The following is a 5,765-nucleotide window of genomic DNA, read 5'->3' as shown; positions in this document are numbered from 1 at the left end:
GGAATGTATTTGGCCTATGTTCAATAGGACATTATATGTTTTCTTGTATAAATCACATCCTGGAAAATGGAATGTCTTTATTTAAAATAAAAAGCTCTACCATCCACAACCAGAAAGGTAGTTCCATGGAAAACACTTTAAGCTTCCTTTATAATTGTGGTTTTAAGACACATTTTTATGCTTCATATTACAGGAGGTTTTACTGGGACTCATTTTATACATTCTTCTAGATGTTCTTAAAAACAAATATTCTAGAGGGCCAACCCTGTGGCGCACTCAGGAGAGTGCGGCGCTGGGAGCGCAGCAGTGCTCCCGCCGCGGGTTCGGATCCTATATAGGGATGGCCGGTTCGCTTGCTGGCTGAGCGCGGTGCGGCCGGTCACAAAAAGACAAAAAAAAAAAAATATTCTAGGGAAACTTTCCACTGTCAACTCATAGAAGACTGTTTTTAAAGTGGCAACTAAATCTTAAAAAAAAAAAAATCAGTTAGGGGGCCCTTTTACATACAGGTATAAACCGGCAAATAGACCAAAAGATTTTTCAATGCTAGAACTAAACTGGTGTTGCTTATGAAAACTTACTTTTTTCTGAATACCATAAAATTCACCACCCTTTTGTTTTTTGTAGTTTTTTAAAAATTTGTTATTAGTATATCACCACCCTTTTGAATAATCGTTGTGAAAACAAGAACCATCTATGCTTTCTATTTCAATTTATCCAATCCTTTTCATTTAAGCAGGAATTTATCTCAAGGATGATGACAGAGAACAAAAGTGAAAGAAGGAAAATGTCATATTTGACCACAAATGTGGCAAGATAACACATCTTTTAATGTTCTGCTATAGTCTAAGTTTAGACAAATGTAAATATTTTCTCATTAATAGCAATTCCATAGAAATTGTGAACTCTGATCAATTCAGAATAATGAGACACTGCCCGCTCTGCTTCATAGACTAGCATATAAAGTTTGAAAAAACCAATACGATATAGATTGGCATGTAAAATAAGTTTTTGGAACTATAGCTATCCCTGGTATGGGGGGACCGGGTTTGGTTCCAGGACCTCCAGTAGATACCGAAATCCACAGATGCTCATGTCCCCAGTATAAAATGTCATAGTTGTTAAGTATAACCTATGCACATCCTCCAGTATACTTTAAATCATCTCTAGATTACTTATAATAGCTTATGCAATGCAAATACTATGTAAATATAGTTGTTATACTATGTTGTTTAAGGAGTAAGGACAAGAAAAAGCTCTGCACATGTTCAATAGAGAAGCAATTAAAAAATTTTTTTCTTTCAATCTGCAGTTGGTTGAATCTACAGATGTGGAACCCAAAGAAAAGAAAGGCTGACTGTATACTGAAGAATGCTTTTAGATAAAATATTGAAAGGATAATTTCTAAAAGGAAGGATAGCACTAATTCTTCTACCAGCCAACATCATTTATTATAATAGTCCTCATAAAATCTTTTTTTGTTTGTTTTGTCTTTTTGGTGGCTGGCCTGTATATGGATCCAAACTTTGACTCTGGTGTTCTAACACCTGCTCTAACCAACTGAGCTAACCGGGCAGCTCTCCTATAGGATCTTAGGGTTTCTTTTCACTGTTACTTTCCCAGGCAGAGAGAAAGATGTTTTATACAGTCCTTACACTTACTAGGTGAAATCCTACTACTGCTTCAAGGTTCTACTCAAGTTCCTTTCCTCCATGGAATGCAACCTGACCCTTAACAGGATTCTGAAGGAAATAAATATGTACTGTTGTATGACCACTATCCCGCACCACTGTCTTAAATTACTAACCTATGGTGTATCTATGCTCGATGCCATTTCCTTAGCTAAGCTCCTTGAAAAAGGGATCCTGTCTAATATCTGACACAGGACCTAACACAAAGCCAAGCAGTTGTTTCTCACTAAGTACTTAATGCCTGATAAGGCATCTATCTTCACACTTTTCATACAAGACCTGTAAACATCCTCAGTTCATAACCATGGCACTAACAATACATACAAGTTAAATTTCCTAATATTGTTTGAAAGTTGAAACTGCATATCAACTAATCATTAGTCTACAGATGCTTAGAAATAAAACAATATTTCACCTCTACCATTCAAGTCTATATACTTTCTTGCAACAAAAGCCAATCTGTCTTTTTCAAAATTGTTTCTCCTGGCACATATTTTTACTGTCTGGCCAAGTTTTGTTTTGAAAATAAAGTGTGGTACTACAACATCAATCAACATTTAAAGGACTTAATGAACTATGAAAGAAAATATACAGTGATTCTTTTGAAAAAAGCAAGCCAAAGTTATGTTTATATTATCAAATCAAGAGTGGAGCTTTGAGAAAATAAAATCACATTTATGTTTAGAGATATAAGAGCAATATTAAGCACTTATGTAATATGAGAAAACAGACTGGGAGGGAGAGCTGAAAATGGCAAGAATAACTTAAAGACATAACAGAACCAACTGTTTCTTTACTACCCTTCCTATCTGTGGAACACTGGCCTCTTGCCTACCCTTCCAAACACAAGCTGTACAAGCTTAATTAAACAGAGCTTTTTCTATAACTAATATCGATTCAACAAAATGAGCCCAAAGTTCCTATACATTTACAAGGAATATTAATTATAATTTTAATACAAATAGGAACCTACCTAGGCCACCTAAGCCTTACCAGATATAATCAAAAAAATCTGAAAATGTTTTACTACTAAGGGTTTAAATGGGTGCCTAAACAAATACTAAATACTGCAAGGACTCTCATAATATTAATCAACTACAATAAGTCACATAATTTTTTATCATCTACTGGCAACGTCTCAGGGAGATGTCTAAAGAGGTGGCCTTAGATATTATAGAAACATGAAATACAGCATTGAGTTCTCATAGGCCAACGAGTTGGTTCCAAACACTGCCTTTTCACCTCCACTAGTCGAGCCCAATTCTACAATACCGATGCTTCAGGTAACTATTAAGCTACCCAGTGTGTCTTCTCTGGGTTGCCCATTTGCCTTCCAGATAATGCTGTAGTTGCTTTGGCCTTCAATCTAACTAGATTGTTTTCCCAATAAATACTGCGTCTTGGTAAAAGCAATCATTTCAACATTTAGGGCACAATACAGAGGATACTACCACATCCTCAAGGGAGATGGAGACATATAGAACAAAATATAAGTAAGACTATAAATAGCCATTTTCCTGACAGGAATACAGTAACGTGGAAAGATACCTAATACAGTGGTGTTGGGAGGTGGGGCCTAATGGCAGATATTTGGTTCATGAGGGCACTGCCATCATGAATGAATTAATGGCATTATTGTGGAAGCAGGTTCCTTATCATGGGAATGAATTCCTTATAAAGATGAGTTTGGCTACCTCTTGCTCTTTCTCTTGCCTCTCTTTGCCCTCCCACCATGGGATGAGGTGGCAGGAAGGCCTTCATGAGATACTGGCCCCTGAAGCTTGGACTTCTCAGCCTCTAGAATTGTGAGCCAATAAATTCCTGTTCATTATAAATTACCCAGTTTGTGGTATTCTGTTATAGCAGCACAAAACAAAGACACCTTCCAACCCATCAGACTGGCAAAAACATGATGTCAGATAACACCAAATGTTTGCAAGGATGTAGAATAAGAAATCTTACACATTGCTGGTGGAAGTAAATTACCACAATTGCTTTCTAATAAAGCTGAGGCTGCCCATATATGAGGGTACTTCAAAAAGCTTATGGAAAGATTCATATTATCTTTTAATTCTATTTTTCCATGAACTTTTTGAAGTACTCTTATAGGTCTGGTAACTCAGCAATTTCAATCAAGATACACACCTGAAAGAAACTCTTCTATGTGTGCACCAGGAGATATAAACAAGGAAGTACATAACCACATTGTTTGTATAGAAGACATCTGAAATGTCCCTTATTAGTAAAATGGGTAAATAAATTATATATTCTTGCAGTAAAAATAATGAACCATCTACACACAGTAACAGCTGAAGAAGCAAGTATCAGAAGAATTATTTGATTTACATACAGTTCAACTTTCATTTATAAAGACTTCAAAAATATGCAAAACCAAACAACATCATTTGGAGATGAAAACCTATGTGATAAAACCATAAAGAAAAACAAGGGGGGTTTAAACACAAAATATTAGAATAGTAGTTATTGACAAGGTGGTAGGAAGGAGATGAGATGTGGAGGGGTGCATAAGGACTTCAAAGGATGACATTCTATTTCTTACATGGGGTGGTGAGTGTGTATTTGCTGTATTGCTGCTATATTTTATACATACTACCTAATTTTTTTTGCAGCCACTTAATATTTAATAAAAGTCTTAAAACTTTGTAGGAAATATATCTACTCTTACTTGGGACATTAATGTTCCTGTCTTGCATATTCACCACTAATGCCAGGTAGGTGAATTTCATTATTTTTCACTAGCTTTTGCTAAAATCTACTTATGACTTAGAAAAGTATCTCCCAAATCGAAAAGCAGGTCACTTTCGTGTTGTATTGTTTCTTAGTGATTCATTTTATTTATACCTCATGATTTTTGTTTGTATGAAATATAGAATAATAAATAAAAAATATTTTAAAGGATGACCTATGAGAGAAAAAGATCTAATGGGATCATACATATGATTTTAATCCATGTGAAATATAGTACCCAGTATATTTTGTTAAAAAGAGAAAATTATACGGTTAAAATCACAGATTAATTTGGTTTTTTCCCCTAGAGATCTCTAAAATACCCACATGTGCTAAAAAATTAAAATATCCTATCTTCTCACATTTGCTGTGTGTGTCTACTCTATACTATAAGTCAGTGACCCGAGGGAAATCCTGAGTATATAGTTTACTGTTATGCCCCAGCAGAGGATCAGATACAGAGTAGCCACTTGAACATCATTTACTAAATGAATAGCTTTGAAGATTAGTTCCAAGACAAAGATTCTACAAAGTAATTATTTCATGAATAATAAAATTTACAAGAGAAAACTATTTGGACCTACCTGTAATGACACCACTTTTCCTTCCAGATTTTCTGCCTTTTCCTTCCACTCAGCCATAAGCTGTTTTTGCTTCTCTAGTTCAGCAGAATACATAGCTTTCTCCTCTGAAGACCAAGAAAGTTACATTAGTATTTTGCAATTGTGTGGTAAAACTAGAATTTCAAACCACTTGAAATTTTAATAATTCAACAAAATTAGTTCAAATGTCTCAATGAGAAAATTATATATGCCTTAGTGACAATGTTAAGTAATGAGATCATTGTTTGCTCTGCATAAACCCTTTTCCATGTTGTTTATCCTGCAGATTCTTCTCTCCTGTCATAACTCTACTCAAGTATTTCCCCTTTGGCAATTTTCTTCTCTCTGGCCTCAGTACCATACTAGTTTGTATACATGCCTGCTCTTGAAATTATATTACATAACAGAAATCTAGAAACCTGATATTCAAAATTCACAATTTCAACCACATGAATAACCCTGAAGGGACACGCAGGTACAAATTTAAAGTTACTTCCTTATCCTCATATCCCCTAACCACCCCCCACCTAGCAGTTAATTCACTGTCAGCAGTTACTGAATGTATGAAAACACAAAAGGATGGGTGAAACTAAAGCATTACCATAAATCTGAGGATGAGAGAATGTGAAAAAACATCATTTGGTTCTCAGGATAAAATGGCTCTGGTCACTGTTACTGTGACTCCAGAAAAGAACTTCCCATTTGGACTAGAAGATATAGTCAC

This window comes from Cynocephalus volans, chromosome 10, assembly GCF_027409185.1.
Source record: "Cynocephalus volans isolate mCynVol1 chromosome 10, mCynVol1.pri, whole genome shotgun sequence".
Taxonomy (NCBI): domain Eukaryota; kingdom Metazoa; phylum Chordata; class Mammalia; order Dermoptera; family Cynocephalidae; genus Cynocephalus; species Cynocephalus volans.
This window is presented reverse-complemented; position numbering follows the sequence as displayed.